The sequence below is a fragment of the Mustela nigripes genome, chromosome 1, assembly GCF_022355385.1.
Source record: "Mustela nigripes isolate SB6536 chromosome 1, MUSNIG.SB6536, whole genome shotgun sequence".
Classification (NCBI taxonomy): domain Eukaryota; kingdom Metazoa; phylum Chordata; class Mammalia; order Carnivora; family Mustelidae; genus Mustela; species Mustela nigripes.
The window spans coordinates 234,529,013-234,541,787 of NC_081557.1; positions in this window are offsets into that span (position 1 = coordinate 234,529,013).

Below are 12,775 nucleotides of genomic sequence, written 5' to 3' on the forward strand. Positions count from 1 at the left end.
AAAAAACCAATTAAATGCACATCCTTAAAATATTTTTAACTAATAAAAGGAAGCGACCTGTTGTAATCATTTCTATGTGAAAAGCTTAGAGAAAGCAGCTCTCAAACTTCCCTCTTGTCAGCCTAGGCTCCTGACCACGCATTTCCCTGTCCTGCAGTGCCCCAGCCCGCTGAAATTGCTATCATATCTCTGCTCCACAGAGGCTGGAAGTTTCTGGGGTGCAAAGAGACACCCACTCTCCTTCCAAGATGTTTAGCAAGTGTGTATACATACACACATGCATATAAATTAGCTTGCCATCCAGATAATCTGGAAATTGCATGGCCAGCTGCTGTACCTTCTGAAGAAATACCTATTAAATAAACAGACATAACAATAAAAGCCAATTATATCATCTAATTTTAATTACAACACAAAATTAAACGTCACATTTATGTTGGCTAGTTTTAAGAATGACGATCCCACTGATATTTTTATGGAAAACAGTTACTAATTAATAACTGTTAGAGAAACAAGAATAAGGAAGGCTTAATTCATTATTCAAACTGCCCTGGAGTCCTTGTTTTCATCTCCCCTGAAGCCATTCATTTACTTCTGTGCTTTCTAAGGCTCAAGTTTTTTCCCTGTCACTCAAGGCAAAAACAGAGGACTCCTTAAATGATGTTAGAAACAGATCAGCTCCCAGATAACATGCAGCCCACCAAAGAAAGGAAGGAAGGAAAGACTAAGTCCTGGGTAAATTAACCCGTGATGTACATGGTTGGACTTTACCTTCAAGCTCCAGTGCAGTGATGCAAACAGTAAAAATCCATGACTCGTTTATTTGCGAGAAGGTTGGGGAGAGGGAAGAAGAAATTCCCAGGCTCTGAAACAAATAAGACCATATTTAAATGACCTTTTTTATTTTTTATTTTTTTTTAAGATTTTATTTATTTATCAGAGAGAGAGAGGGGGGGGGAGAGAGCGAGCACAGGCAGACAGAATGGCAGGCAGAGGCAGAGGGAGAAGCAGGCTCCCTGCTGAGCAAGGAACCCAATGTGGGACTCGATCCCAGGACGCTGGGATCATGACCTGAGCCGAAGGCAGCTGCTTAACCAACTGAGCCACCCAGGCGTCCCTAAATGACCTTTTTAAAAAGACTTTATCTATTTATTTGACAGATCACAAGTAGGCAGAGAGGCAGGCAGAAAGAGGGGGAAGCAGACTCCCCGCTGAGCAGAGATCCCAATGTGGGGCTTGATCCCAGGACCCTGAGATCATGACCCGAGCTGAAGGCAGAGGCCCAACCCACTGAGCCACCCAGGTACCCCTTAAATGACCTTTTTTAAAAAAGAGCCTTTATTTTTAATTTATCTTATTTTTGAAGTAATCTCTACACCCAACATGCAGATCAGACTTCCCACCCTGAGATTAAGAGTCGCACGCTCTACTTACTGAACCTGCTGGCTGTCCCGAGCCTTTGTTTTTTAGAGCACTTTAGGTTTACAGCAAAGTTAAATGGAAAGAAAATGTAACTAAATAGAAAGTACAGATATTTCCCATGTACTTCCTGTCGGCACCCAAGCCCAGTCGAGCCCAGCATCAGCACAGAGTGCTACATTTGTTACAATGTGAAAACCAACATGGATATTGTTACAATCTAGAAACTGATACTGAGTCTAGACACCAACACTGACAACTGGCAAAGCCTGTAGTTCACCTTAGTGTTCCCGCTCAGTGTTGTACATTCTGTAGGTCTGGATATATGATAACACGTGTCCACTATTACAGTAAATAGAATAGTCTTAGTGCCCTAACTATTGCCTATTTTGATACGAAATAGTGCCTATTCATCCTCTCCCCCCTAATCTTTGGCAACCAGTTTTTTTTGTTTGTTTGTTTTGTTTTGTTTAGTTTTTTTTACTGCTTCTGTAGTTACACCTTTTTCAGAGGCCGTATTTACTGGAACCATACACTCCATAGGCTTTTCAGATTGGCTTCTTTCACTTAGTAATATGTATTGAAGTTTCCTCCAGGTCTTTTCATGGCTTGATAGGATCCTGATTTTTTTTTCCCTCTATGAATTTTTTTAAAAAATATATTATTTATTTATTTGAGAGAGAGAACAGAAGAGGGGAGAGGTTGAGGGAGATGCAGACTCCCTGCTGAACAGGGAGCCGGATGTGGGACTCGATAGGAGACTCTATGATCATGACCTGAGCCATAGGCAGTCACTTAACCAACTGAGCCACCCAGGTGCCCAGGATCATGATTTTTAAAAGAATCTTTTCTACTATAGTATAGTAGGTATTTATAGATATTTATGCCTTAGAACTTTAGAGAAACACAGTACATTTCCACTTATCTCCTGGGATGGTTCTGTCTCTTTTTACCTCCCAGGAGGGGGCGGGATCTCCTGGAGCCCATGGCTGGCGGTTCACTGAGGTATTTAGTATCTGTCATTGACCACGGTTCCAAATCCTAGGGCTGAATAACAACCCCAACACTTAGAGATGCGGGGCAAACACTTATGTTCTTTGATTCTGTGGGTCCAGAATTTGGACCTAACAAACCAGGGACACCCGATCTTGTCCTACGATGACTGATGCGTCCCCGGGAAGACTTGATGGGCCTTCATTCATCTGTCTGGCAGCTGGCTCTCCGCAGGGGGCATTGTTTGCTCCCCACAACCCAGCGGCTTGTTTCAATGGTGAACGTCTCCAAGGGAGGGGGCATCAGGCAGAAGACTTATTTCTTTTTATAAGCTAGGCTCGGAAATCAAGCATTCTGCGGGATTCTCTTTGTTGGGGCGGTCAAGGAGTCACCCCGCCCCCAGGTGTCAGGGGCCGAGAAATAGTTTCTGCCTTGCAACGGGGAGTGGAAAGTTTTCTGAAGAACATGTGACGCTGGAAATATTGCTGTTGCTGTTTTTGGAAAACACCATTACCTTTGTAGGGCAAGAGCTTTGCTAGGTCCTGGGGATTCCTAGTGAAAAGCCAGGGGTTCTGATCTTAAGCCTTTAAAGAAAGGGTACATGAAGAGTGGGTAAACTGGGGACACCTGGGTGGCTCAGTTGGTTAAGCAGCTGCCTTCAGTTCAGGTCATGATCCCAGAGTCCTGGGATCGAGTCCCACATCGGGCTCCTTGCTCAGCAGGGAGCCTGCTTCTCCTCTGCCTCTGTGGGCCATTCTGTCTGCCTGTGCTCGCTCTCCCCCACCCCGATAAATAAATAAAATCTTTAAAAAAAAAAAAAGTGGGTAAACTGGCCTTACCACTAACAATTTTAAGTTCTCGGGTAGCAAACAGCTGGGGTGCTTCGGAAAACATGGGAAGGACATCATAACCTGACTTCAGAGTTCAAGAAATGTGTCACTGGGAAATTGTTAATTGTTGCAGAATCTCGTGCAATATCTCCTCGGCTTTTGTGAAAATACAGCCGTAGAACTCTGGGATCTCACTTCCACGGAGGCCACTGGATTCCATCTGCTAGCTTAGGAACCTGTGAATTCTTACCACCTCGCCCACTTGTCCCTTTGTCCTTGAGAAAGACACCTGTCATGCCGCCCACAAGGTGGCAATAGGAGCCAAACGAGGGCAGAAGCAGTGCCTCTGACCCCTGTAATCACTGGGAATTGTTGACAGCATTAGCGTGTCATGGAGACAGTGCTGGTTAGAATTAACCACTCAACCAGCTGGTGATGCAAATGGCCTGAGGTCAGAAATGAATCAAGCAAAAAGGGCTGAATTGCCTAATGACTATTTCTATTTCCCTTCCTTCTACCTGTTCCAGGTTTTCAGAGGAGGAAATCAAAGTGGTACCTTCCTTCTACAGAGAGGAACGCGAGAGCTGGAGAGAATTCTCCAGCTGGAGAGAATTCTGACTCCCTCAAGATGACCAAAGCTAAGTTTGGTTTGGTGTGGTTATTTTCACATGACACAAAGCACTAGAAAACATTCCTTGGAAATGTGTGAACAAGTGTTCGATTACTGCTGGGGTTTTGGAAGATGATCAATCAGTTTCCTAACTCACCACCTAGCATTTGGGAGGCCACAGAGGGAGACCTGGGTGGGTATCACTACTTCTCATTGGTTACTGCCCCACAAGCGAGGATCCGCAGTCCTCCCCACTCTCCCTCCTCCCCATACTCTCTCCACTGCCCTGAAGTAGACTCAGCTCCCTCGGGGCTGAGACAGGCCATTGAGGCTGCATGAATGATATACCCTTTTAATTTGCTTTTAATTATTGTGGCCTGGTAACCCTTCCAAAGACCCTTCACGGAGAGTAGTTTTATTTTTCCACTTATTAACCTCATTCACTAGACTGGAGAAAGAATCCCCCCTCCCTGCAGACCTTCCCTTTCATCTGACTAATTCCTTTTTTTTTTTTTTTTTTTCCAGCACCAGGAAAGTAATGTGTGTAAAACCAGCGCCAAGTACATTGTGGTTTCAAACCCAAGCCTGTTTGGAGCAGAAGCCCATGGGATTGTTGTATCTCAGCCTCCAAAGGATGGCCCCCTTGGCCTCACTCTGTGAAAGGGAAGGGCCTGAATGGCCCTTTGATTCAGCACAAATTCACAAATGGGGGAGGGGAGCAGGAGAGGGCCTGTCATTTGACACTGTGGGCCCTGGGCCTCCTTCCCCATTCAGGCCTCTCTGGAGCCCGCTGGTCTCTCCAAGGATGGCCTGTCTACGTGGCTAGCACCCTCATTGCTCAAAATGCCGGGCTGTTCCCAGGGGTATACCTGCAGTCCCGAAGGTCTGGGGAATTCCATTTGCTCTGAGAGTGCTGTTCTCTGTAAAGTTCCTCCTCCTCCACACACACACACACACACACACACACACTCAAGCCCAGCTTCACTAAGCTGTTAACTATGTATTTGCTGGTAGCTTTTTAAAGTATTCACTGCTTTTGTGGTTTTTCTAAGAGAAAAGACAAGCAAAATCATTTGAATTAAGGGAAGGGCTTCACAAGGTTGAGAGGCAAATACAGAGTTGTGGTTATTGACCTGGGTTGTGGAAGAGGAGTTTGAATCCTGGCTTCACCATCTGTGATCTTGGACTATTTATTTGCTCTCTCTGCTCTTCTCTGGATATCAGGTCCCTCACATATGGATAGTTATGTTAATAATACCTCCTTCAGAGAGCCATTGTGGATTTGAATGTATTGCATACATATAAAATGCTTAGGATAGCGTCTGACACATGGTAAGCATTGTATAAAATGTCATGATATGATATGTATACGATATGTATATGATAAATGTTGCTGGCTTGGACAGCAAGCTACAAAAATTGATTATATTCTGTATACATGTGTGTGCAGCAAACAGTTAAAAGATGGAATTTTTAAAAGATCACATTGAAATCACAGGACAAAAATAAAATCTCTAGGAATAAATCTAACAAGTGATGTGCATGCTACAAGAAGAAAAATATAAAATTTTGCCGAATGTAATTAGAGACTCTCCAGGGGGAGGAAGATGTATTATCTCGAAAACCTTCTCCCCCCCCATATTAATCTTTAATTCAAAGAAACTCCACACAAAATATTGATCAATATTTTTAGTGTGCGTATGTGAAACTTGACAAGCAGATTCTAAATAAAGATTGAAGATGGGATAATTGAGAAATGCAGTATCAGCACAGAAGTTGATGAACAGAATAATGAAACAGAAGAGAGAATCCAGCAAGACCTTTATGGAAACTTGGTCCATGGCAAAGGAGGCATTACAGATCTCTGGGAAGAAGATGAAGTAGTTAAAAAAAAAAAAAAAAGGGGGCTGCAGGGTGCCTGGGTGCCTCAGTCGGTTAACGGGCCAACTCTTGGTTTCCGCTCAAGTCATGATCTCAGGGTCCTGGGATCCTGTCTCGCATGGCTCCACGCTCAGCAGGAAATTTGCTGAAGATTCTCTCTCCCTCTCCACACCCCCCCCACGTGCTCTCTCTTTCAAATAATAAATCAATAAATCTTTAAAAAAAAAAAAAAAACAGGGGCACTTGGATGACTCAGTGAGCCATCTGCCTTTGGCTCGTAGAATCGCGCTCCGAATCGGTCTCTCTGCTCAGCAGGGAGCCTGCTTCCTCCTCCCTCTCTGCCTGCCTCTCTGCCTACTTGTGATCTCTCCCTCTCTCTCAAATAGATAAATAAAATCTTTAAAAGAAATAAATCTTTAAAACACCAAACTAAACCCAAACCAGAAAACAAATAAAAAAATAAGGCTGGGCCAATTAGTCATCCATTAGCAAAGATTCAAAGTTGGGTGCTTGCGTCAGCCAGACCATGGCTTAAACACTTAAATGTGAAAAACAAAATAAAGAGGACCATCCTTATGACATTCCTGGGTCAAAGAACCAGAAATGTCTTAAATGGGAGTTAGACACCACAAACCACAAAGGCAAAGATTAATAAAATAAACTGTGTTCAAATGAATTTAACATCATGTTACCAACTTAACATATTGTTAACATTTTATTATTTTCTGGCTAACCAAGGTAGGGTAATGGTCCTAATTTTGCACCCTCTCCTCCTAACAGAATACAAATACATGGATGCTCTTTCAGTGGGGGCTTTGCGGTGCCCACCTGCGAAGGAGAACACAGATTTCCGCCCAGGTGAATTTGTTTGACCACGTGACCTGCCTTGGCCAATGCAGGCTAGCGCAGACACCGCTCCACAGATTCTAAATGTTCTTGCATGCGCTACCTTGCTCTCTAACACGCACCCTAAGAAAAGCCTGCCCTGAGGAGCTGTGTCTGTCTTCAAGTGAGACGTTGGTTGAGCAGACCTACCCGGACCTCAACTCGGAAACACTCCTGACCCAGCTCTGACCAACAAAACTGGGACTTTGGAAAATAAATTCTTGTTGGTATAAACAATTGAGATTTGGAGGGTTTTTTGATACAGCATATTCCAGCAATAGTTGACATGTGTGTGCAGCGAACAGTTAAAAGATGGGATTTTTAAAAGATCACATTGAAGTCACAGGACAAAAATAAAATCTCTAGGAATAAATCTAACAAATGATGTGCCAAGGCCTCAGAGAACAGGTGAAAGCAGATATGTTCAGGATTGTATGGTATAGCTTCAATAAGGCAGGCAGAAGTGGATACTTCTACACTGGGAATTCCCAGCCTTTGGGCTATGAACCCTTTGGAGAGCCTTGGAGCTATTGCAAGAGGCCACAAGTCTACATGAACCGTAGCACCGTCTGAGGCTGGGTAGGTAACAAATCGTATACTGTATATCCACACTACTCTTCCCAAAATATATATAGAAGCCATTGGATTTCATTCAATGCAAGTTCCTTTTCAAGAGTTACCAGATTCATCATAATAGTTTCTTGTTGGTACAGATTTTTCTCAACCAACAACTACTAACAAAATTATCAGATGAGGAGCTACAGAATAGAGATAATATGTATCACCTGCCTCGCTAGCATGTAGAGTTTAAGCGACTTAATGCATGCAGGATCTTCGACCAGTGCCTGAAGCAAAGTAAATGTTCAGTAATATCAAGCATATTATAAGTGATCGTCATCCCTGAAAGGCGAGCGCCACTCATTTGGATGATCTCTAAAGCCATCTTGTGTCTCTGAGTTTTAATGGCGTTAGGAATTTTATGAAAAGTCTTGTGAAGGGTGAAGAACTGCTTTGAGACCTGTTGTCCTGCTGTTTCCACTGCAGAAAATGGGCTGAGCCTATCTGCCGTGCTATGCTTCAGCAGAAGGCATCCTTCGAAGGGAAGGCCTCCATCCCTTTAGTTGACAGCGTGGTGGAGACAGGCGGAAGGCGGAGACCTCTGGGCGCCGGTACTAGGGTCACCTGTCGCTCCAGTGATGAATGAACCTACCGTGCTTAGACGCAGCTTGTCTGCAACCACCAAACTAACCACCAGGTGTCGCTGTGACCCCAAAATTTCACACAAGGGCACGCCCTTTAGTGGGGGCAAGACTTGAACTCATTTGTGAAGTTTTCCTTTCCCAAGTTTCTCAAACCTTATTGTTTGTAGGAATCAGCGGGGGCGCGTGTTAAAATGCAGATTGTAATTCAGTGGGTCTGGGATGGATCCTGAAATACCGCATTTCTCACGAGTTTCAGGTGAGACCGCTAACAAGCTCGCAGGTGTGATGCCGCCCACGCGCAGCAAGGTTTTGGCTTTCAAGCGATTTTCCCTGGTTTCCAACTGTTTCTTTCCGTGGTTTCTGATTTGGCACAGGAATAAGAATTGAGTCGACCCGAAAAGTGGCTTCCTTCTGTGCCTTCCCGAGCTAGTGAAGAGGAAAAAGAAAGAAAAATTAGAAACAAAGTGGGGGGAAAGTGAGAAACAACAAAAGAAAAATCTCTTGCAATATCGCAATGCCCTGAGTCCCTTGCGGGTCCGCCCTCTGAAGGATGACGGATGGGACAGGTGCCCCGGGTCAAGGTGAGATCTGGAGAAGGTCAGACTGGTTTTTCGCGGTATTTCCTTCTCTGGGACAGGGGCTCGTTAAGGCATTTATTGCAGAATTTACAAAACAGTGGTCAGGTGCTTCAGCAAACCCTGTAAAGCATCCCGCTCAAGCCAAGGCGGGGTTTCTGATAGAGCCCATCTAATTGGGGTGCAAAGAGCCAAGCCGAGAACTGTAGTGAACTAAGGGGCAGAGACGCTTTGCTGGTATTTATCAATCTTGCATGCACAATGCGATCTGTTTTAATGTCGTGAACTTCTGCTTTTCACACCCGCAAGGGCCCTTGGGGAACAACCAGTGAAGTGAAACTCCTGTAAACCCCAGGGCCGGGGCGTTTGACTTCCCCGGGGACGTTGCTTTAAGGTTAGACGCACACACTGCAAAATGAGAAGTTACATTATAGCCAGCCAGGGTCTGCAGTGTTTCTTTTTCTCTTGGTCATTTTCTCTCTTTTTCTTTTTCTTATTTCTTATTTCTTTTCTCCCCCACCCCCTTCTTTCTTTCTTTCTTGGTTGGGTTTTTCCGTTTTAATGACCTTATTTCTTTTTTGTTCTTTTTAGTTTGATGCCTGAAGCTGTTTTAAGGATGAGAGACTTAAAAATTAAAAGAAAAATTCCATCTTTTCTGTTTCTAGCTATTATATCAAGCGAATTGCAAGCTTATTGAGCTTCCTGCTTATAAAGCCTCAGGAAGATATTGACTCAGATTTTCTAAGGTTCTGACAATGGAGAATGTATTCATCCCCCTCCTCCAGCCTCTCCTGGGCTTCCTTATGGGGCAAACATCCCCGTCCAATTTGCTTTATAAAATATGTAGCAGTGTGGGGTGCCTGGGTGGCTCAGTGGGTTAAAGCCTCTGCCTTCGGCTCAGGTCATGAGCCCAGCATCCCAGCATCCGGCTTTCTGCTCAGCGGGGAGCCTGCTTCCTCCTCTCTCTGCCTGCCTCTGCCTACTTGTGATCTATGTCTGTCAAATAGATAAATAAAAATATTTTAAAAAAAAATGTAGCAGTGTGTTCTAACTGAATCCAAACTCGGAATCGAAGTTGGGCTGTTTGGAGGCTGTTCACTCCCTTCCTGTTTACATATGCATAGGGATGTGCAGAGGTAAGTGAAGGAAAGAGTACTTGGTGGGGGCAGGGAGCGGGCTTGGAAAGGAGAGGTGCGAAGGAACAAGGAAAATGGGAAGAATGGGGTGTCAATCATCCTCCTCCCCCGCCCCAATGGTTTGGAGCTCCCACAAAGGTTAGGAGCCAGTGCTGCACAAACAGATTTCACGAGAGACTCAGTAAAACTCTGAATTCCAGCACTGAGACTTTGGGGTGCTAAGATGTCCACACCGGAGGACTGAGATTTTTTTTTTTTTAATCTTGCATACCATATGTAATTCAACTATTTGTTTTCATTATATAAATCACATGCTTGGCTTGGGGGAGCATATTTTTTGCACTTTTTGCAAAGACTAAGAATAGGACATGACTTTATGGTCTCTGTACGATTGTGAACTCTGGAACAACAACGGACAAAAACTGAAAGGGAAGCAGCAAAGACCAAAATTTATTTTTTGCCCAATTGGCTAAGTACTCCCAATTTCACACTCCTAAATCTATTATTAAGTATCAAAAGATTCAGTGATTTTTTTTTTTACTTCTGCTTTTCAGAAAAATATTATAGAAAAGAGCCCAAATAAGTATTTGGAAATGGTTCAAAAATGAACAGAAGTTTTAATTTCCATGTTATGATAATTAGAGAAGATGTTCACCAGTTCATTAGGCTAATTACACATACTCATAGTACTATTTTTATTGTAATGAATATGCAGTGTCTTTTCTCTTTCATTAGTGCCTCTTTAATCATGAAGCTTTCTGAGATGATGTATATAGCCATTTTTTATTTTTTAAAAAGTTAATTGACTGTTACCTTATTGATTTGGTGGTTTACGATGTATATTTAGTGTATCCAACTGCATAACACTCAGTTTTGTTTTTAGAGGTTTATCTATTTTCTAATAGGTAATTTTTTTTTTAAAGAATTTATTTATTTATTTGACAGAGAGAGATCACAAGTAGGCAGAGAGGCAGGCAGAGAGAGAGGAGGAAGCAGGCTCCCTGCTGAGCAGAGAGCCCGATGCGGGACTCGATCCCAGGACCCTGGGATCATGACCTGAGCCGAAGGCAGTGGCTTAACCCACTGAGCCACTCAGGCGCCCAAGAGGTTTATCTATTTTCTAAGAGGGTCATTTAATATGACATTAGATTTCAAATTATCTTTAAGTAAGCTGTGAACACTAGTATGACTGTCTTGTTTTTCTCTTCAATTTTTCAAATCAAAAATAATTGACATATAACCTTACATTAGCTTCAAGTGTAAAACATGATTCGAAATTTGTATATACTCTGAAATGATCACCACAATAAATCTAGTTAACATCTGTCATCATACATAGTTACAAAACCTTTTTTGGGGGGTGGATAAGAACTTTTAAGATCTACCCTTTTAGCAACTTTCAAATATGGAATACTTTATTATTATTAATTATAGTCATCATGCTGTATGTTACATCCCTTGGACTTGCTGATTTCATGCCTGGCAATTTTACTTTGTGACCCCCCCCCCTTCACCCATTTCACCCATCACCCACCAGCCTTTGGCTACCACCAATCTGTTTTCTGTATCTATGAGTCTGGTATTTGTTTGGTTTGGGGATTTTTCGACTGCACACATAAGTGAGATCATTCAGCCTTTGTCTCTTTCTGTATGACTTATTTCACTTAGCTTAATGCCCTCCGTGTCCATTCATGATGTTACGAATGGCAGGAGTCCCTTCCCTTTTTATGGCCAAATAGTAGTCCATTATATATTTCTACCACACTTTCTTTATCCATTCATCCATTAACGGACACTTCGGTTGTTCCCATATCTTGGCTATCGTGAATAATGCCGCAGGGAACATGGGGGTGCAGATACCTTTTCTAGTTAGTGTTCTTACTTTCTTTGGAATTGTTGGATCATATGGTATTTCTATTTTTTAATTTTTGGGGAACTTCTGTACTGTTTTCCACCGTGGCCGCACTAATTTACGCTTTCACCAACAAGGAATTCCTTTTCAAGGGAACAAAGCTTCCCTTCTCTCAACATCCTTGCCAACCCAAGTTGTTCGTTGTCTTTTTGTTAATGGCCCTTCTAACAGGTGTGAAGTGATATCTCATGGTGGTTTTGATTTGCTTTCCCTGAGGATGAGTGAGGCCAAGCATGCTGACTTGGTGGGATTCTGGATTCCAGCATTGCAGCTTTGGAATGCTGAGATGTTGACACCCTGTTTTGGGAAGCATGGCTCCTCTTCTCACCTCGAGGATAAATGAATTGGGGGTTATTGGGGAAAAAACACCTCAGCATGGACATTAGCATCATCTAGGAGGCCCAGTTACTCAGCCATCTCAATAGCACAAAGGTCTTTCAAAGGCTTTGCAAGGCCGCAGGTCTAGCCACCTGAGTTAGCAAAAGTCGGCAGACAACTTTGGTGGCACCAAATGGTGAGTGTAGCTGACAGTGTGATGTGTGAACAAAACTGAGGCTCCTTGGGATTTCCTAGAGCTACTCACGAGGACCTTGACTGGAGGACCAGAAGTTCTGCTTCAATGGGTGGGGGCAAGAACAAGAACTTGGGGGTCCTTGATGTTGATGTGCCTTATTTTAGCCGCATGGAAGCTGGCAGCATTTGGGTTATACACTAAATGACGAGAATCACTCTTAAGCAACAAGACACCTTCATCCAAAAATATGGTGTAGCAGGAACAAGTATTTTCATGGTGAATATAAATATGAATAAAACCAATAGTTAGCAAGGTCTTGGGAGGCAGCGTAGCATGGTAGATATGAAAGCAGGCTCTATAATCAGATTGCTTTGGATTTATGTCACTTATTATCCATAAAACCTTAACTTTGGGGCACTTGGGTATTTGTTCCATGAGAATAATGATAAAGTTAAATTCATAGGTCTATGAGAATTAGCAAGGATAACTCACAACATCCTTAGGACAATGGCTGGCACATATAAACCTTAAGAGGGGTTAGCAATTTGTATTATTATGCATGGGACCATCATACTAAAAAACAGTACCATGGAGACTGATTCAACTCTTTTCCAGAAATCAAAGAATCAGGAGGATGTTGAGGACTGGTGGGTCTCTGGCTCTCCCCAGGACTAATGAGTCCAGGAATCAAATGAAGACATTGGTCCTCGTGGACAACTAAAGCTAACCTAGTGTATACATATATAGCTTCTTTCTCTGCTCTTTTCCCCCCAGGGCCAAAGGTACTGGGCCAGAAATTTAAATACTTCAGGTCATTA